The sequence below is a fragment of the Aethalodelphis obliquidens genome, unplaced genomic scaffold, assembly GCF_003676395.1.
Source record: "Aethalodelphis obliquidens isolate GAN/ISIS:26980383/991018 unplaced genomic scaffold, ASM367639v1 scaffold92, whole genome shotgun sequence".
NCBI lineage: Eukaryota > Metazoa > Chordata > Mammalia > Artiodactyla > Delphinidae > Aethalodelphis > Aethalodelphis obliquidens.
Window position 1 is genome coordinate 4,349,450 of NW_020838036.1, and position 22,515 is coordinate 4,371,964.

The 22,515-nt window shown below is 36.4% G+C and overlaps 1 protein-coding gene across 12 annotated transcripts in view; it reads left to right on the forward strand.

Annotated features, from left to right (window-relative positions):
* The first annotated feature begins 682 nt into the window (after positions 1-682).
* Positions 683-22,515, forward strand: part of GPR174 (G protein-coupled receptor 174) — a 130,859-nt gene continuing 109,026 nt past the window's right edge. For 5 of the 12 annotated variants that reach the window (XR_003430530.1, XR_003430529.1, XR_003430528.1 and 2 more), the window contains exons 1-3: positions 9,086-9,241; positions 9,539-9,638; positions 21,737-21,829. The gene's annotated coding sequence lies outside the window, so the exon portion shown is untranslated. Of the gene's footprint in view, positions 804-9,085; positions 9,242-9,413; positions 9,639-21,736; positions 21,830-22,515 lie in introns of those variants that run through there. The other 7 variants (XM_027095608.1, XM_027095607.1, XM_027095605.1 and 4 more) reach the window with 4 other exon arrangements.

Consider the following 22,515-nt stretch of genomic DNA (forward strand, 5'->3'; position numbering starts at 1 on the left):
ACTAGCTCAGAGTAGAATATAACTATCATCTCCATCATTCTAGATAGCTTATTTCCATTAATTTGGCCTAAGACAGCATTTACTTTTTGCTGTTGATTATTGCTCACTGTTCACTGAGTCTGAGCTAAATGTCAGCTGAAATTCCTCAGTCTTTTCTACATGTTATGTTGCTTATCCACATCGCTCCTGTTCTCTAAGTGGCTGATTACATTTTTAGATATAGAGTAAGGCAAAGCATTTTTCCTATTTAAAATCCATCTTGTCAGAGCCAGTCCTGTTTAAGATCCTATTGGATCTGCAGTGATGAACATTTTCTAAAGCTCTGTCACAGTTTCAAGTTTTCCAGAAGGCATCCATTCTATACAGAGAAATCCTGAGCCAAAATGAGAGATATATATGGTGCACTTGAGGTATGATGCTGTCAGATTATGTTGGTCCACAGCTAGCTGCTTAAGCAACAACTGGAGTAAAATGTAGGTCTGAAATGATGTGAAGTGTCTGATACAGTCACCTACTTAACTAGTTATGTTACCTTGAGCAATTCTCTTACATCTTTAAATCATCTGTTTTCCATTTTCTTCATGGATAAGAAGAGTATAATAATACCTGCTCTACTTATTTTCCAGGACTATTGGGAGCACAACTTATCACGACTTGTGGAAAGCCTACATAAGAATGAAGCCAAACCAGAGGAAATAAGAGACAAGATATGACCAAAAAAAACACCAACAACAAAAACATATCTCTGCTTTGATTGTCTGAGAACCTAAGTACAGCAGTGCTTGAAGTCCTGGAAATTTCAGGTACATGAGCTAACACATTTTTTAAAAATCCAGTTTAAGTGGGTTTCAGTCATTTGCATATGAAAGTGCCCTGACTAAAACATGTAGGGTAGGGCATAGAATGATTTGGTTAATGTGATGATAATCCCTGAAATTGCAAATGCCTACACTTCTTTTCCTTAACCAAGACATATGGAAGATGGAGGAAAAGAAATAGTTACGAGACAAATGGGGAGGCTCCAAAAAAGGACAGATGGCTTTGAATTCAACTATTAGGTATTTGATTAATTACTTGGGAGGGAGCATGGCCTTTTGGGATGAGGGACCAGGGACTCACCTACTCCCTACATAGTGGTGAGGGAAGCAGCTTATCAGTACTACATCATTTACATCTTGCTAAGCTAACATTTTCATACAATTTCAGAGATTCTCTAGGCTGAAAAGTCTGCTTTATTCAACATTTCCTTTCCCTTTTTGCCACCTCTCCTCTTCTGCCATTACTCAGGTCAGAAAATACCAGCATAAGCCTGTATCCAACATATTGAGCATCCTCTTTTCCACCCACAGTGCCCCTCACAAAGATAATATCAACGAAAATAGAGGTTAAGAGAGATCATTTCTCATTAGACTCAAAATAATTTCCACTGAGCTCATCCTGATTATACTGTTTTGGACAAGATTTGTAACTCTCTTGGCTTCAATTTCCTCACCAGTAAAATGAGGAAGTTGGACAGATCAGTGGCTTGTAACCATTTGAGGGATTATTATTTGAAAATCCTCACTCACTAGGCTCTTCCTGCCAGGTTGCACTTCCTGAGAGCAGATAGTCTGAGGTGGCCCCAGTCCCGTACAAGAATCAGATTAAAATATGGACTTTCTCCCCCCAAAAGTGCACATATGATTGCACACAAAAATTTTATAAATGCTTTCAGAGATTCCACAAATTTCTGAACTCAATGCATGGCTCACCAATAAAAACTCATGTACAGGAAGATGTCTAAGAATTCTTTTACTCCAATACTTTGCCTCTTATGTGATCAGTATGTTTGACCCAAGGCAAATTATGTGGTGGATACCTCCCCACACCCTTCCCATTCCTCTTCAGAACTCCTTTCCTGTTAATTGTCCTGAAACTGCCAGGGTCTCTACTGAGAGCAGATTTACTTGATAAACTTACACTAAGTAAGGAATTTGAGGCTATACATGTTACACTTCGCAACAGAGTTTGCTTTTGCAAAAAGGACACAGAAGAGGAAGAACAAAAAATAAAACCCACTTCTGAGATACTGACTTTTCATACCTGGTGGCAGGTATATGAGTGGGTTTTAGGGGTTATAACACTTGCACTGAGTGTTATATTGTGTACAATAAGTGACCTTCTAGTCTGTATATGGATAAGGGTGTTTCTTTCTCTGTAGGGCATTGTCCACAGATGTATACCCAAATACAGGCTGTATAAAGTAACCTTGGTGGCTGCAGCTGAATCCCCTATTATCAAAGGTCTAGTACAGTAGATACCCTCCCTAACTACTTATGCTAATTATAAGGACTTAAAATAAGCAAGAACAAAATCACTTCTGCCTTGAATTCTGGTCTGAGTATGTAGATCCTTTGCTCTATTCCCTTGAGTGATATTTTTGATTGGGAAATCCATTGCTCATTTATACTTACACTGTGACTTTTAGTATAATGTTCTTGAATATTTTTCAAAATAGCAAAATAGGCTCCCGTCAGGCCCTAAACATGTCCTAATACATGATAACCACTATTTATTAGTTTTAACACTGTGTTCTGGACCATTTATCTTTATTTTCTAGATAAAGAATGAAAATTCAATGAACAAATTAAACTTTACTACATTGGCTTTGTAAATGAGTATACTCTTGAACAAACTAGCTCTTTGTATGTGGCCACTGGACTACTTGTCTGGAATAGAAACAACTTTCCACTAATTCCCCCCACACACTTTCTTGCTGGATTTAGTAAATTTCTGTAAAGTGAATTCTGTTTTCTCACCTTCTTCCATGATCCTGTAAGAGACTATACCCCAAGGAAACACAAAACATACAGGTATCAGATATAAATGAAAACTTTGGCAAAGAAAGAAGGAGTTGTGTAGGTGATCTACCCTGGGACTGATTGAAAGTTTGGTATTTAGAGATATATTGCAGTCCATTTAGGACTATGTGGGAGGTCCCTAAATATGAAATCTCCCTTATGCTGTAACCTCATAATCCCAAAACTATGAAAGTTTTTCTTTTGGCCCTGAACATCTCCTGAATCTCCATTTATAAGTTATTTTTTATTGTATGTATATTTATAATAATTAATAGAATTTGGTTAAAATATTATACATTACCAACTGGTACCACTATAGCCTGATAATCAATAATGATATTCTCTGTATTGAAATCTTAATTTCAAAACTCCAAATCAATCCTCAGCATTTCTTGACTATCAAAGCTGTGCAACTTGGGGAAAATTACTTAACATCTCTGAACCTGTCTTTTTCAATATAAACTGGGGACAAATAACACCTAAAACATAGGGTTATTTTGATAAGTAAGTAAGATAATGAATGTAAAAGAGGTAGCACAGTGACTGGAGCATTGCCAAATCTCAGGTCATGAAATACCCTCCCCTTTCACACTGAAAAATGCTCTACTTAAACAAGGAATGAGTATAATTAGTACTTTAACTGGTAATTTCCCAAGGAAAACAGTTTAGGTAATTTATTTTTAATGTATTTTAATCTGTTAATTGCAGCACTCATATTTTATGAATGATGATGTATTAATTCTGTACAATTACATAAAAAGGCATAAGCACTCTGCAGATTATAGAACAAATGCTAGTCATGATTAAATCACAACAAATGAAAATTTAAGCTATAGAAAATTATTGGAAAGGGAGAACTCTTGATATTTAAATTGCAGGTCTGATGGTATGAATATGCTTAGAAAAACTATATTAATGATAATCTATATTATAACATGCAATATTTTATATACAACACATCAAAAAATTTAAGTTAAAACAGTAATTTTAGAATTGTGAGGTAAACATTAGATCATAATGAAACATTTATTAAAAAGAAAATTCTCTCCTCAAATTAATAATAAGAGCTCAAACATTTCCTTTATTTCTACTTTAGTATATTTTATATTTCAGAATTCAAATTTTGAGAAAGGATAAAGAATTATCTTGATCCGTAGATTTGTATCCTTAATTTGAGTGGGCTTGACCTTTTTTTTTTTTTTAAGTCAATCTAATGATTTAAAATATCAACCCCTTTTATATATAAAGGCAGAGCCATAGAACTTAGTTTTTTACTCTATTTGATATTTGACCTTTCTTCTGCAATTGAATGACTAAGCCTTGCCACAGATGACATAACTGCAAATAAATCAACCATTTCAGAGATGCCATTAGATGCGGTCCAGATAGAAATGACTTTGCTGGGGACATTGTCATAAAAGTCAAGAAACCCAGGTTTAGGTTTCAGCTTTATCATTAATTGACTGCGAGACATGAGATGGGTTCCTTCTCTTTTACCTTCTTCATCTTTAAAATGAAAGCTTAGACAAGCATCACTCATATCCCCTTCAGCTCTGATATACAATTTTTACTTAACCAAAGTGGAGTGAAATTTAACAATGTTCCTATATGAGTATTCCTTTGATTCTAATCAGCCTAAAGTTCCTTGACCTAGATAGGAAAAGTACAGCCCAGGTCAGGAAATTTTGCCACCGGTTGCTTTATTTCAAAATGAAGATTGGCTCTTATGAATTCTATCTGAGCTAGCAGGCTGAATACTCAAAGAGACTGATATGCTTACACCTAAACCTTATTTTGTGGAAGAAGACAGGAGGAAAATGAGGCTACTAAAAGGTGGGCCTGTTTAAAGCATCAAAATTTATGGGTTTTTAGAAATCCAAATAATATCTTTCTATTATTTACTTATTGGAATCCTGCCATTATTAATAGGCCCAGCCTATTCTCTCCTTCTCCTGGGAATACTTGACTGACTTCCATCCTGAAACTCCATTCCTTACCCCAGCCCTCCAGGATCCCTAACTTCTGTTATGAAATCTTGTGACTCTAAATATGGCATTCTTAGACCCTTATCACATATATGTTGCCACATATTTGAGGCAACTGCATATTGTCTTAGCTGGTTAACTAGATCCTAAAAAGCTGTTGGGAGGTGGCACCAATGCCTTTACTATCAGCCCCCTCCCACACTTTTCCCCTCATTTTCTCCTCCTAATCTGTATTTGATGCACTGGTCTTCATTTAGCAGTTATTCAATAAATGTTTGCTGGATGGAATGTGAGGGAAAAGAGCATCATGATAAACTCTAGAGAAACCAAAAGCAAATAGGAAAAATTTCATTAAATAAACAAACAAAGCATTACCCCCATGTTCTGCCAGACCTTGGAGTACAGAATAAAAAGATAAAGCAGAGGTAATCTATTTTGGTCTGTGGTCAACATACCTGACTTAATGCAAATTAAGATTAATTTACTCTTTTCCCCCTTATATTTTCCCCAATGTGCTCAGGAATATTTTCACCATAGCTATCCTAGTACAAAGCCACTAAAGATTACTTTTCATTCTAGTTCGGTGAAAAATGCCAGTGGTAGTTTGATAGGGACTGCATTGAATCTGTAGATTGCTTTGGGTAGTAGAGTCATTTTCACAATGTTGATAATTCCAATCCAAGAACATGATAAATATCTCCATCTATTTGTATCATCTTTAATTTCTTTCATCAGTGTCTTATAATTTTCTGCATACAGGTCTTTTGTCTCTTTAGGTAGGTTTATTCCTAGATATTTTATTCTTTTTGTTGCAATGGTAAATGGGAGTGTTTTCTTGATTACACTTTCAGATTTTTCATCATTAGTGTATAGGAATGCCAGAGATTTCTGTGCATTAATTTTGTATCCTGCTACTTTACCAAATTCATTGATTAGCTCTAGTAGTTTTCTGGTAGAGTCTTTAGGTTTTTCTATGTATAGTAATGTGTCATCTGCAAACAGTGACAGCTTTACTTCTTCTTTTCTGATTTGGATTCCTTTTATTTCCTTTTCTTCTCTGATTGCTGTGGCTAAAACTTCCAAAACTATGTTGAATAAGAGTGGTGAGAGTGGGCAACCTTATCTTGTTCCTGATCTTAGTGGAAATGCTTTCAGTTTTTCACCATTGAGGATGATGTTGGCTGTGGGCTTGTCATATATGGCCTTTATTATGTTGAGGAAAGTTCCCTCTATGGCTACTTTCTGCAGGGTTTTATCATAAATAGGTGTTGAATTTTGTCAAAAGCTTTCTCTGTATCTATTGAGATGATCATATAGTTTTTCTCCTTCAATTTGTTAATATGGTGTATCACCTTGATTGATTTGCATATACTGAAGAATCATTGCATTCCTGGAATATACCCCACTTGATCAGAACTAGAACAAAAATTTTCACAATTTGTATGGAAACACAGAAGACCCTGAATAGCCAAAGCAATCTTGAGAACGAAAAAAAAGGAGCTGGAGGAATGAGGCTCCCTGACTTAAGACTATATTACAAAGCTACAGTAATCAAGACAGTATGGTACTGGCACAAAAACAGAAATATAGACCAATGGAACAGGATAGAAAGCCCAGAGATAAACCTACACACATATGGTGACCTTATCTTTGATAAAGGAGGCAGGAATGTACAGTGGAGAAAGGACAGCCTCTTCAATAAATGGTTCTGGGAAAACTGGACAGGTACATGTAAAAGTATGAGACTAGAACACTCCCTAACACCATACACAAAAATAAGCTCAAAATGGATTAAAGACCTAAATGTAAGGCCAGACACTATCAAACTCTTAGAGGAAAACATAGGCAGAAAAATCTATGACATAAATCACAGCAAGATCCTTTCTGACCCACCTCCTAGAGAAATGGAAATAAAAACAAAAATAAACAAATGGGACCTAGTGAAACTTCAAATCTTTTGCACAGCAAAGGAAACCATAAACAAGACCAAAAGACAACCCTCAGAATGGGAGAAAATATTTGCAAATGAAGCAAGTGACAAACGATTAATCTCCAAAATTTACAAGCAGCTCATGCAGCTCAATAACAACAACAAAAAAAACAACCCAATCCAAAAATGGTCAGAAGACCTAAATAGACATTTCTCCAAAGAAGATATACAGATTGCCAACAAACACATGAAAGAATGCTCAACATCGTTAATCATTAGAGAAATGCAAATCAAAACTACAGTGGGATATCATCTCACACCAGTCAGAATGGCCATCATGAAAAAATCTAGAAACAATAAATGCTGGAAAGGGTGTGGAGAAAAGGGAACACTCTTGCACTGCTGGTGGGAATGTGAATTGGTACAGTCACTATGGAGAACAATATGGAGGTTCCTTACAAAACTACAAATAGAACTACCATATAACCCAGCAGTCCCACTACTGGGCATATACCCTGAGAAAACCATAATTCCAAAAGAGTCATGTACCAAAATGTTCATTGCAGCTCTATTTACAATAGCCAGGAGATGGAAGCAACCTAAGTGTCCATCATTGGATGAATGGATAAAGAAGATGTGGCACATGTATACAATGGAATACTACTCAGCCATAAAAAGTAACAAAATTGAGTTATTTGTAGTGAGGTGGATGGACCTAGAGTCTGTCATACAGAGTGAAGTAAGTCAGAAGGAGAAAGACAAATACTGTATGCTAACACATATATATGGAATCTAAGAAAAAAAATGTAATGAAGAACCTATGGGTAAGATGGGAATAAAGTCACAGACCTACTAGAGAATGGACTTGAGGATATGGCGAGGGGGAAGTGTAAGCTGTGACAAAGCAAGAAAGCGGCATGGACATATATACACTACCAAGCGTAAAATTGATAGCTAGTGGGAAGCAGCTGCATAGCACAGGGACATCAGCTCGGTGCTTTGTGACCACCTAGAGGGGTGTGATAAGGAGGGTGGGAGGGAGGGAGATGCAAGGGGGAGGAGATATGGGAACATATGTATATTTATAACTGATTCACTTTGTTATAAAGCAGAAACTAACACACCATTGTAAAGCAATTATACTCCAATAAAGATGTTAAAAATATCCATTCATTTAGTTTTGAAAGACTTTCTCTAAATACCAGTTGAAATGACTGTATTACTTTCAGTTCTTACTGAAGTGTTTATGAAAAAAAAAAAGATTACTTTTGGCAGTTCAGTTTTCCCATCTTGGTGTCTCTTCAGTTTTCCTTTGTGACCTGCTCCCACCATCTACTTCTGTCTTTTGAATTCTAATTAACTCATTCACACCAAGGTTTTTAAGTAAGTATATTTGTAAGAGAGCATCAGGATTTGAAAATCAAGACTTCAGGAAGAAGGGAATGCTTACCTCCAAAGGGCTGGTGTTTCAGGCATTTGTGAAGGAAGCATTTTGAAACAGAGAGCCCTACAGGTGCTCTGTATATCATACAGGTATGTCCTGGTGTGAGGCTGGATCTGCACTAACATACTTCTTTCTCCTATGGCCACTGTGAAAAATTCCCTCACTCTGATCTAAAGATACTACTCAAGTCTTGGGAATTGCCTTCAGCTGCCTCTTGTTCATCTTCCAGTGGTGCTGATGGTGGTAGTGGTGGTGGGGTGTTAGGTGCCTAATATAGTGTGGTGCTTTGCTCTGGGACTCTGAAGTTACTTGGAACACCATCTTTAAGAGGCTGTGGCTATGAGTCTGGGCTAAAGGAAACCAGCCGCTTTTCACTCAGTCCTCCCTAAACACTGAGAGGAAATGGGTGCTTTCCTGTACTTCCTGGTCACAAGGACTCTGAGGGGAATGGGGAGTTGGTGGATAGGAAATGGTGAGTTAAGTATCTCCAAACCTCTTAAGGAATATTTATTTCATTATCAGGAGTTTGGAGGTTTAAACATAAAAGAATACCCTAGGCAGATGTCTTCCCCACCTTGACCTCTCCTATTGGGAGTTACCTAAGGGACATCCTTAGATAGGATGTGTCCATTTTCATACTTGAACACAATAACTGAGAGTCTGTGAGCAAGGATAATAGTGAAGATTGCAGTGATCGACTGTCTACGGATGGGAACAGGGGCACCTAGTTTCAGCAAAGGGCTTCATAAGCAAATAGGCTGTATACCACAAACTCAAAGCTGAGTTCAACCACAGGATTGGAAGACAATACACTGTGGCCCTATAAATAGAAACGAGAATTTCTGTGTTGTGTGAAGCTTTGCAGGCTGGAGTGGTAGCCCTGCATCATTAATCAGAAAGAGAGAGAGAGAGGAAGAGAGAGAGAGAGTGAGCATTAGCTCAAGCTACCCCTGGAAAACGGAAATGTTCAGTGTTCACAGTGTGGCTTGCATATTTCACTCTGACATCTCACTACCATGTTGTTCAACATGGTAGTGATTAGGTAATGCTAAGAATTTTATTTTATTTTTCTTTTTCCTCTTACTTTCTTCATTTTTCTTTCAGCTTTCTCTTATTTTGTTTTCTGTTTACTCTTTCCTTCCAACCTCTTTCCCTACTCCCTTCCTTTCTTTCTTCCTTCCCTTCTTTCTTTCTTTCCTTCATTCATTTTTTTCATTCTTTCTTTCTTTCTTCCTTCCTTCCTTTTCTTTCTTTCTTTCTTTCTTTTTTTCTTTCTTTCTCTCTTTCCTTTTTTTGGGGTGGTAGTGAAGGGGGATTGGATTGGTTGTTCTCAGAACAGGGAGCTGGAATTGATGCACAGATCAGTAGTGTCCTTGCTGGAGTGGCTGTCACATGAATTTTTTGGAGATCTCTGGAGAAAACAGAAAGAAATTGAAATGGTAAGCTCTAGTTTTTAAATGCATATTAGCTATTATCTGTGCCTTTCACCCTTGCTGTCTTGAATTGATGTCTTCACACCAGATTCTGGGTAACCTGTCAGATCTGAGGGTGGTATGGATATAATAAATCTGGACCATCCTTGTATGTCATTTCCTTGGTATTTGCACAAACAAAAATAATTATACAGTTGGCTGCCTGAGGTGAGAGGGAGCAGGCAACTTTGAACTTGGAGAAATATAAGTTTGACATGGAGAGGTTTTTCATAATGTGTTTCCCTCAATTGATATTGAATAAAATAGCCTTGTGAACATTCATGATTTAACCAACTCTTTATTAAGCAGAGTTACTTGTATGAATGTGCAGGATGTTTTTATCTACTCTTTGCTATAATTCTTTGTAGATGATACTTTTATCTGTCAAAATATTAAATTAGATTTGTGTTATTTTCAAAATGAGCTATGATTAAAAAATAAAAAGAGCTATAATATCTCAGGACCCTTACCAGCATGAATGTGTGTTCCTATTAGCTTATATAAGTTACATACTTTCACTTTAAAAGTGAATTATAATTAATGTTAGCTATAGAGAGTCTGCTTTCAAAGAAAACACTCCAGAAAGAAAAACAAAACAAAACAAAACATATTTTTAATGAGAGAGAGAAGAAATAAAATAATAGAAACAGTTGTTCATAGATAAGCTGCATCTAACAGAATAAATAATCAGTACATTTAAAAAGTCAACAATGGATAAAATAATTTTGAATTAAATTTACATTTTTAGACACATAACTGACAACTTATTTTGAAAAAATGTAAATGAAATTGTTTTCTGGTTTGCATGTTGTTTTTCTTTTGTGCTCGAAGAGGAAATATTAAGGAAGGTGCCTTCAAACTTTAAATGATGAGGCTATCTATAGCATGAAACTGTTAGAAACTCCATTCAGAGATTATCAGAAAGGAAATGATAGATTTTTATGGTGCAACATGACCCAAGATTAAATCCCAAATGACTTTCCTGCTCCCTTCTCTGCTATCAACAGTGCTGTGCAGGGACTGCATATTATACTTCTGTAATCTTTCCAGGGAAGAAAAAAGTTATAATTTTATTCAACTAGGAAAGCTACATTTGTTAGAGAGCTTTGGGTCATTCAGCAAGGAGTATATCTTTCTGAATGTTTTAGTTGCTGTAAGTCTCAGGTATGGTGGCAAAGGTACCAATCTTATAGATGGGATTCAACTTTTTTTAATTGAAGTATAGTTGATTTACAATGTTGTGCCAAATTCTGCTGTGCAGAAAACTGACTCAGTCATACACATATAAACATTTTTATATTTTTTCCATTATGGTGTATCACAGGATATTAAATATATTTCCCTGTGGTATACATAACGACCTTGTTTATTAGATGGGATTCAATTTTTTTAGCCCAGGGAAAGATTCCGAGCTAGCAAAGTTTTGGAATACATAAATGCCATACTCCAAGAAGTCTGTGCCAAAGGGGAATTTTTTTTTTTAATTATAAAATTTTCTTTGCACTTGTTAACACATGTACTACTCTACCTTGCATGTTTGCAGTAATATTTCTGTGAGACAGGAACCATCTATTGTATCTATTCTGTTGGAGCCAGTGTAATATAGTACAGAATATTGTAAAGGTGAATACATCTAAGAGGGACATTGACTCTTCCAAAAAGCTCACTGAATTTCCACCTAGGGATTTTTAGGAATCAATGGACTCAATTATCCCCCTTTGCACTAAGTAACTGAAATTAAAAGGAGAAATAAGCATGCTTTCTGTCTTCCTCTGATAGACACTTTTGGCACCAGTCAGATGCTTGAAACCAAACAAGGAATTTAACTCCTTCTTCTGACTCCTACTTAATCCCAGAGGAGAGACCATAGACAGTCCTGTTTCCCTTGCCCATTAAAGTGACGTCCCCAAAGCCTTCCTCTTATGCCGTAGGTCCCAAGAATCAGTTACCAGAACCCTAGTCAGAGAATATGAAATTATCAGAGACAGATTCAAATCTTGTCATTCACAGGAGCAGTGTCGAACATATGAGGCTCTTTTATGCTTTGGGAAGTGACAGATCGTCAGTTTGCATTTTACAGTTGAACTGAAGCCCAGAGAGTTGAAGTGAATGGGTTAAGTACCTCTGTGAGTCCATAACAGAGAAAAGGCTGGATCCTAGGTCTTGTGACACTTTGTCCAGTGCTCATTTCATTTTACTGCCTAACAAGGCTTGAGGATTAACAGACACATGCATTATTCATTGAGAAATGTTAAAAGATGTCATTTTGAAATCATTCAAGGACTTCTCAATACCGAGGGCACAATTCAGGTTTCTCCCAAGGGCCCTGATAATGTAACAAACCTTGATTTGCTGGGCTTTACCACTGTTTACTTGCAAGAATAGGAAATGATTATTCCTACTGTGCTGACAGAAAAAAATCCCAAAATGCAAATTGATGTACACTAGGTGCCGTAATATAATACTACCACAGACTTGACCGTGGACTGGATGCTTATGTGCTATATTGAGATCCAGGGCGTAAGTTTGGCAAAGCTGTAAGAGAGAGTATTAAGAAAGTGTCGAGGTCTAGGAGAGTCCAGATTTGAGAAGGGGATCAAGATTACAAGGTATCTGCCTTGCAGAAACAGGTATATGGGGCTTAGGATAAACTGTGAGGAAGCTAAATATTGTAATAATTGCTGGTATGTGAATTCCAAAGAAGATGCAGTAGTTAGTGGCTTGACTATCACTAATGTTTATCATATAAGAGGGTGATAATCTTAGATTTGAAAATTAAAGTGGACTCTCTTGGTATAGTCATTGGAAGACAATTGTGAGTAGAGAGTGTGCTTCACAGGCATCACTTTCGTTTGCAGCGACAGCTGCATTAGCATCAGCCAGATGCAGATAGAGCTCTTAAGAAATAATCAGAAGTGCACGATCTTAACCAAAATCAAGTCTGTATAGACCCTGGAGATTTGGGTATGGGCCAAGAAGTTCACTAACTATTACCTAGTAAGGAAACCAAAGTTTACACCATTGGCCATGATCAGTATGTGGGTCACATAGAAGCATGACCTACGTCCAGCACATAAGCCAAGGCTGCCTATTCAGGCTCAGTTGTATCTCAGACAGCATAATTGCTATCTCACTAGGTACCTAAAATATATGCAAATGTCTACCCCAAGTCAAAAGCCCCTCAATTTCTTCCTTAATTATTGACAATCTATTTGTTTCTTCCAAGAGCTTTTGCTCAGTGTTACACTATTTATGGCAGACAATGACAAGGTTTTGTCCACGTTCTTAGCAGCAGAAGAAAGGTTTTAATATTGTTATAATTAGTTACCTAAGATGCTTTTCAGCTTTACTTGGCAGATCAGATTCAGGTATTTCTCAAAAGCTAATAAGATGCTACCAGATATTTCTTAAAAGCTAATGACTTATTTTTTATATGATAAAACAATTCTTACAAGTTATTTATAGGATAACAGTACTGATGATGATATACTGTCTGGAGTATTAAATCTTTTTTTTAAATGACACAAAGTGACCTATGAATTGAATCTTTAAGACTAAAAATTTATTTTGGGTAGCTACTCTGAAGTGTCTGACCAAATGGTATGCTGGAAAATGAATGACATGTGGAAGATAGACTGATTTATTATTTATCAGATGTGTTCATTTTTAAAATCCCTTCAATTCTAAAACTGAAAAAGGAAATGTTTTCTCGATGTTTATTATTAAGGTCACTTCAATGGATATAATTAAGCCACCCTGAATACAGATGTAAGACAGTGGCTCCAAACTACAGAAACAATTTCTGTTCTAGATTAACTATAAAACGTTGAAGATCTCTTTCCCTCTCTTCTTCCTGGAAAATTGAAGTTGTTGAAATTAATGAACATTTAGCAACTTGACATATATTGTTCATATTAGAGAATCAAGGATATGCACTAGACTTTTTTGTAAAGAGTCTAAAACGAAAGACTGGTGTTACCTTTAAACACAATGATATGACAAAGTTAGATAACTTTTATTAAAAATTCTATCAGAGGTACTCTAAGATATGAAGTTATCTTTATACATTCCTCTCGCAGTGGAAACTTGAATGATTATCCAAATAATTCAGTTAATGTCGATAGAGAAAGAATATAACCTGGGTCCAATAAACAAACTTTTCTTTAGTAGACACAGTGTTGTCCTCTTACTCTTTTAGTCCAATTTACCTGGTTAGCTTAAAATTGTAAGTGTAGAAATAATTTAGAAAATTGTCTTTGTTTTTGTTTGGTTTAGGTGGTAGGGACCTGCAAAAGGGATTTTTAAATCTATATTTTCCTGCCCCTTATTAATTTTTATAACTAAAGATTTTACTCATTTAATATTCTAAAGATATATTTATTTGGCAATTTCTTCCCACATTTCCATAATAATTATAGCATTCTGATTCTATCTTCTTGGGTCCGTCTTTGGCTGGGACCTGATTTTGTTCTTGTTTTGTTGTAGTTGTTGCTTAATCTTTTTTCCCCCCCTTCATTCTAATATTTTTTATCTCTGAAGGTACAACCAGACTTCTCTTTTTTTCTAAGGATGCTAAGCTTAAAGCTAGGTAGTACTAATTTTTAATACTTCATAAAGCTAATTCAGTATAATAAAGGAAATTTCAGTCACTAGACTTAACATTAATCTCTCTGAGAAAGAGCCACTGATGATAGAAATACCTGGTTTTGTTGTCAAAATTAGGCACAGTCCATATCAAGACATCAGGTACAGTAAAATCTTTCCCTCTGAAAGTCTATGACTTCCAAATCTTATCAGGACTAAAAAAAACAATTTGTGTTAATTTCACATCAATGAATATAATAAATTCATCCTGATGATAATATACCTAGCTGAAGCACAATATGAATATGACAGACTGTGAAGTTGTCAGTCTATATAACCAATCCAGGTTAAGTAGGGAAAATAGAGTTTTGGGCCCTAGTTATCCAGAGTTCGGGATAATCCATTAAATTATGGTCTGCCCAGCTTTGCTCTGGCCATTTGCTGAAGGGTCCTTTTGGTCACGGAAAGTAGAATAAACTTTCCCCAATTTTGGACCATGAAATTTGATTAAGCAAAGCACTGTAAAGACATTTAGCAATCTGCAGAGACAAGAGTGCTGTTTCTCAGCATTCACAGAGTATGACCTGGATTATATTTTACATATAATTACTTGTTAAAACCATCTTGATTCAAAGTTACAGTTGTAGTAATTGAACATTGAAAACTGTCATCTGTGTGCCTGTTCACCTTTCCTAGGGGAATAAAATTACTCAGGAAATTTAAAGCTGCCTGACCTCTGGGAATCAGTAAATTTGAAAATCCCTGTGACATCATTCAATAAGGAAGAGACATTAAGGTTGATTACCGTGGGTTATAAGTTGCTCCCTGACTGGGACTTGGGCCAAACATACAGAACTAGAATAAAAACCTATGCTAAACCAGTATCTGGAAAATATGGGCGTGATGGTTAATCATGCTAGCTCCTACCCAAATGCAGTGGGATCTCCAGTATGCAGGATGCTTTAATACACTGGATAGAGATGCAGTCTGTTCCCCAGCATTTTCATTTAGTGACACATTTGTGAACTTGAAGGAAATATTTTGGACACTATAAAATGAAAATTGATGGTGAACCACCCTAATAAACTCCCCTCCAAAAACTGTATGATGTTGCTTTGGAGATTTTAAATCTAATCTAGTAATGCATTCATGCATTAACCCCCTTGTCTTATTGGGCCAAATAATATAAAATACTTCTAAGTCGTGATGATCAGTTCATTATCTTTTCCCATAAACTGTTAGCATGTTTATTTAAACAATGGAATTAATTTTCATGTTTAATAGTGTGTTTTCAAAATAAGATTTTAATTTCACATAGCCTTTTTGTGGGTATGGAATTATTTTTAGGTTTGAAAAATTCATTGTGGAATATAAATTAGTTTTGATTTGCTCAGTCTCATTGCTAAGTGTGTTGATTTCATTTTCTTTATGGAAAATTCTGAATCTTTGGCCTTTTTCTATTCTCACAACTCTGGGAAACCAGTCTAGCTTTTATAGGAAAGGAAAAATAATCAGAATTTTCCAATATGATTTATGGGTTTAGATCTACATTTAGTGGTTCCCAAATCCTCCTCAAAGCTCAAGTTGTGAACTTCAAGGCAGGGCCAAAGTCCTCACCATGGACTAAGGGTCAACATCAGATTCAGGTCATCCTTGAGCTGTTTTCTCCCCCTAAGAACTTATGCCCTATTCGAAATCATGTATCTTCCTAGTAATGACTCCAGAAAAAGCTATTAAATATTTAAGAAGCTACCTAGAGTCTAGAATTTACCAGGTTTTTGGAGCTTATCTACTACTAGCTCTAACTTTGGTTTTGGGTTCTCTGCTATAAAAATAATAATGATTATGATTTATTGTGCACTTATGAAGTACTAAGCATTGGGCAATATATCTTATTTCTTGAAAATAACTATGTTATTTCACACATTTTATAGATAAAAAAACAATGTGAAGAAATTAAATAAGTTTCCCAAAGTTTTATAACTGTCTTGTTTGAATTTCAAACCCAATTCCATTGGTTGCCAAAGTTTTTCCTTTATGCTATACTATCCCTATATGATAAAGTCACATCACACTACTTTGACCCTTTCCACTTGAGAATCAAGAGAGTTTATAATAGAAGGAGTCAAGATGTACCAATTTAAAAATAGTTCGTTATTTTATTAGGTTCAGGCTGGGTGAACTAGGAAATAAGGGGGTAAAACACATAACATGAGGAATAAAAATGGATAAAAAATGGGGATCATAGAAAGTATAGATGAAGTACTTTAATTCTCTTTAACCAATCTATATGGTGTGATTACTACTTTTCCAGCATAGTATGGGTAATAATAGGAGTCATATAAGTTAAAGCCCCTGCCATCATGGAGCTTATTTACTTGGGGAAGATAAAGTAGCACATATTAAACCTGACTATACAAAACATATGTGAAGATATGTGACTTCATGACATATTTTTCCTTAAACAGAGAATCACTATCCCCATTCACATTTAAGCTGAAGTGACGCAAAAAGGAAATCATATTAGAGCTTTTACAAAAGATTTGCTTTTCTATCCCTAACCTAACCTATGTCATGCTAAGTTTAGAGTAAAGGTTCTGAATTTCAGATATAAGGCCATATTAGAGACTAGGACAGAATATGTGATTTTAGATGCAAGTTAAAATAAAAACAAGAAAAGGGCACAAACAAAAATTTACAGAGAGACTCTCCTAAATAAGTCTCGGGGAATAAAATAATTTATGTGTATACTTGATTGCCAACCTCCTATTACACTCTTTATTGGGTTTAGGGCATCAGAATTGAAGGGAAAATCATGAGATCCTTCATATAAAAAACTGATGTTACATACCAACCATCAGAAGAGAAAGTAGAGCTATATTTATATTTGTGAGTCATTTTTTTTCCTTAAGACCAAGGCCTTGAAGTTACAGGATGCCTGTCCCAGGTTCACAACACAATCTATGGCTATATTTCAGAAAGAATTAACCAGAATCTGACTCACATACTTAAGTTTAGGAGCTCAGTGTTGTAAACATCTAACCCACCTAGTTACAGAACTCTGGGTAAAAAATTAAAAGCAAAAACCAAAAATACAGTAACAGGGTTTTAAGATAGTTCATCTCCTGATAATGTTAGTTATTACCCCATATCTTCCTGGTCTCTGCAATGCTCCCTACCCCCCGCCCATGTTTATGTTTCCTTATCCAGGAGGAAATAAAGGAAGGAACTTGGGACATCCATCCCTGATTTAGAACTCTGTTCTAAATCATACTTTCAGCAGGTATCAATTACAGGCTTGAGCTTCAAGTTGTGCTCCTTTGGGACTGACTTGGGGTATAAACTTGAAAAAGACAGCAAGATTTCTCATTTTTCAGTTTCTCTATCTATGAAAAGAGTGTGATTAAGGACACCACTTTCTATAGGGTATGGATCATAATGCTAATGCTTACTGGGTACTTTGCACTCCTTTGGTCAGAATTCCTCTATACAATTTGTAAAATGCCATGTGAAATTGGATTGAAATCACTCTGGGAAAATTAAGTTGCACCTGTCTTTCACATGATAGGTTTCCTTCAGTACATAGGAGCATTGCATTTGGTCAAGCTTGCAGTTCTAAATGCTTATAAGAAGGGTAATAGTTATAAGGCTTGCAGCAGAATAAATGAGAGAGACGTGAGTTTTATGGATTAGTGAAATCACTGCTTTTATAAATTCCTTATGGAATGGCCTAACACATTAAAAACTATTGTGGGTTTGTACCCTAAATACATGGCAAATTTTACAAGGCTGGGCATCTGAATTGCTCAATTTAACATTTGATTTTACTCATTTCTCTTTTGTTTTGTCTATTGTGTCACTGCTACCAGTCTACAAGTTTTCAAGGAGAGAGGCCATGTCTCCTTTCTTTTTATCTCCAGTGAGATCTAACATGGTGACTTGATTTACTACATGGCATTGCTCATCACTTAATTCCTTTGTCCTTGACTGATAATTTAGCAAATTGTAGCAGCAGAAAAGGAGGTAAAGAGGAAAAAAGAACATTTGTCTCATTTTGGTTAATTTCCAGTCTTTTATGTCAGTAGAAATGGATGTCTGAGTGTCTGTGTTTCTGTATGTGTGGGCGCTGGGGTAGAGAGAGAGAAGAGGAAGAGGTAAGAATAGATGTTGATATTTCTCACATAGTAAAGACCACTGGTTTCCATGTCATTGCAAAAAGAAAAATGAGGGATACTTGTTTCTGGTGATTTTTATGCTGTGGTGATTTAGAAAGTTGAAAGCCTTAATAACATAAACAAATCTTTCATCCAAATAGTTGGACTATATGAGGGGGAGAGAAATATGTGTGGATACACACATACTACAGAATGTGTAGTTGGAAGGAAATGTGATGTGGATAAAAAAACACAAGGATTTTGAATTAAAACTCAAATTCTAGTCCTGGCTCTGTTATTAACTTGCTATGTAACTCAGGATGAATCCCCTGCTTTCTCTAGCCCTCAGTTACCTTGTTTGTAAAGACTAAAGCATCAGTAGAGATTAGAAGGTTATTAATAGAGACATAATAAAGATTAATAGTCTAATCTTTATTTTAAATACTAAATCAGTCTTCCAGAAATTTAAAAATTATAATAAGGCTCACTGAATCACCATGATGTCATCTTTGGGCTTATTAATGAAAACAGCATGTTGCCCCAAGTGCTCAATAAGTATTTGCTGTCTGAACTTGTTGAATTACTTACTCCATATGTAGGCTGCTGAGCAGGCTTCAGTGTATGATGTGAGGGGTTTAACCTGATTAAAACCTCTCCCTTACTCTCCTCCTATGGTACTGTACCATGCTCTTTTTTGCTTAGGTCTGCAATAGTTCCCATGAATTATTTAAAAATAGGCTGCTGGAAAAATGTCTGCATGCTTTTTGTGAAGGTCCTGGATAATATCTTCTAGTCCTCTGTTCTTAATGCATTAGCTTAAATCTACTTATTTTCTGAGGTTAAAAGTAGAGACACTGGCCCTAAAAATGTTTTGATGAGGAGCAGTCCATGAAAGGAATGTTTGTGCACATCACGAAAGTCTGCCTAAGATTATGGGTCTTGGATTGGATATGGACTCCAGGCAGGTAGGTTGTGATGTGAGGACTCTTGATCAGACCTGAGGTGATGAAGCACTTAAAAATAAGAACACAAAATTTCTTCATATTTTTCCAATTTTTATCTAGAATTGGAACTATCTGCCAAATCAAACTTTCTACTAGACTTAAGAGTATCAGAACCTTAGGGATAATTTAGTCTACAAAGTCCTTCATTTTACAGATGAGAGACTGAGCACCAGAGATGGAAAGAACTTTCCTAAGGTTATACCACTAATTAGTGATATGGCCAAAACTATAAGCCAGGTATCCTATGCCTAACCAGTGCTCTTTCCTCTACGTCCTGCTTTCTCTCAGGTTAAGTGGCCTGTTTTGGGAGTTGAAAAAACCAGCGAGTAAAACAGTAATTTTATGGTATATGACTGTTCTAGAAGAAATTGATGAAGTGACTCCCAAACCAAAATCCACTTGTTGATATCTTGCCTGAGTCCTGTCCATGAAATACAATAAATTAAATGACCTAAAAAAAATTACTGAGAATATTCACCATCTTAATAGAATCTGCTTCTAGTCAGCTGTATCTGCCTCGTAGAGTTTATGATTAATCTGCGGCCCTACTCAGTCATTGACTTCTGTCCCTATGGTTTATTACTCTAGTTTTTCCTCACATATCTGCCCCATTTAGGTGGTACTTGGATAATTCTTGTTCTACCTTCACACACGGCAAACTACCAGTAGAGATTATAACTGTGTAACTTCCTGTCTGGGCTTTCTTTCTTAGCCCCCATGACAGACTTCTGTGGATGCTGGGGCACCGAGAATACATTACTCATTCTCTTCTCAGGTCTATTTATTCAGCATTGTTACCTTCTTTTAAAGACAAAGCAATTTAGAAAGAACTTTAGTCTACTTTATTTTCACCATTAATTTTCTTCATCAGGTCCTTTTAAAGCATATATTGAGAGGTTCCTGTGTGCCTAGCACCCTATTTGCTATGCCTTAGAGGCAAGAAGAAAAGGACAAATAATGTGTATTGACCATCTATTGTGTGTCAAGCATGGTCTTACTGGCTTTTACTTGGGATACCCCACGCAATCTTAACAATACACCCCAGGAGTAGGCATTGTTTATTATACCATTTTACAAGAGGGAGAAAGAGGGAGAGAGGAGAGAGGGACAGAGGGAGAAAGGGAGAGGGGAGGGGGGAGAGAGAGAGAGAGAGAGAGAGAGAGAGAGAGAGAGAGAGAGAGAGACTTTCCCCAACTGAACCTGGCATTTGAACTCTGGTCTCTTTGAAAGGTTCCCCTTCCCCAAGGAGCTGGCAATCTAGCTGAGAAAAGATTGTTAAAATTATTGGTTTGAAGCAAACTTGTTTAGGTGGCAGCTGCTATGTTAGTTACCTGCCTTCTATCTTTCCTGCCCTCTTCTCCCCTTTGCAGAATTCTCTGCCAAAACTTATGATACAATCTGGCTTCTCAGTTAATCCTACTATATTGCACCACCTAAGGCTATCTGCCTCTACATTCCTTTACTTCCCTTCCTCTACCAAGTAAAACGTATCTCTCTTTATATTTCATCCCATTCATTTTTAAGGTGAACTACCTTATCTGATTGATTACAGTTAATGGGTTAAAGTGAAAATCCTCCTTGTAGTAGTTTCATTTTAATAGGAGATTCTTGGAGACAAAGTGCCTTAAAGACAAAGTGCCTTAAAGGATTGAATCTATAATGGTATATTTCAGGCAAAGTGGCAAGCCTGAGCAAGAGATCCCTGGGTAAAGTGAAGCAGAGAAGAGCAGGTGTGGAGTGTGGTTTTTTGATGCCCTCATATCACCACACATAGAAAGCCATCTATAAGCATTGAAAGGGTACCTGTAAGGTAGTTTTGCACAGAAGTTAGTCCATCTTCTTAGCACCAGCTGTGCTGACAGCCAGTGGCCAGCTGGGTCTCCTTCCATGTGTATTCACTAATTAATTAAACAGTTGTTGTCATGAGAACTCAGAAAAATCCCTAACTGAGAAAAAATCAGTTTCTACACTCCAACTGTGTTGAGTTTGACTATAAACTGTGAGATTTTCCTGGGCTAGCTCATTATAATGAAGAGCTCCTTATGACCAGGGAGGGACTGTGAACCCTGCCACTGACATCCCTATCCACTCTCACCCTTTCTAAAAACTGCTAAGTCAAAAGGAGATGTCAGATGGTAGTAAAGAGATTCCCACTCACCCTACTTTGCTACCACTAAGGGCTAAGTGTAACTCTTTTCATGCTCTCCTTTGCCCAGTGGTAATCTGTTTCTGGGGTTTCAGCATCTACTTGCTGAAATTGTCCAGCCCTCCTGAGCATCTTCTTCACACTGCATTTGATCACTGTTATTCTATGTTCTTTCAGGCATGAATGAATTAAACCAGCCAGATTCCCTATGGCTTCTTCAGGGGACCCTATTGCTCTGATTAAAGAATTTCCCCAACACTGGAGAAAACAGTACGTACTAAAATATTATCTTGACTTCTCTTTTGGCATCATCCCTAAAAGAGTGCTCTTTCACTCTGTGGGCCCTGGGAAGGCAATGAGAGCCTGTCCCACATCTGGTCCACTTGATAGATTACCAGGTAATGGCCAGTTAAATTACATTTATCTCAGTCAATAAATGTAATCTTATAGAACATGAAAAGCTGCGGTTTATGGAGTATTTGGTAGAATGTGATTTTTATTAATAGTGTCCCATTGAGTCATACTGGAGCCTGAGACAAAAGGAAGAATTAGTTTATATAGATATAGATAGATATAAATATAGATGATATAGATATAGATATAGATATATCACTCAGCACACATTGGCCACCCTAGTCATACAACAGAGGATATGTGTTTGTTGAGAAAAGGGATGCCATTTGCTAAAAAAGAAGACTACAGTAGCTGTAGGTGATTCATGCATATTAGGCAAGCATCTATTCACTGATTACTAAGCTTAAAGGTCAATGAATGTAGGTTAAGAACAGATTTTGGAGATGGGGGTGGTGTTTTCTATGCTTGCTTTTGGCTCCTTTGTCTTGATGTCTATTCTTAGAAGAAGTGTATTACTGAAAAACCAGCCTAGATATCTAACAATCAGAAGTGGACATGACTAATAGATGCCTAATACTTAAGCTCAGTTTAAAAAATCATGA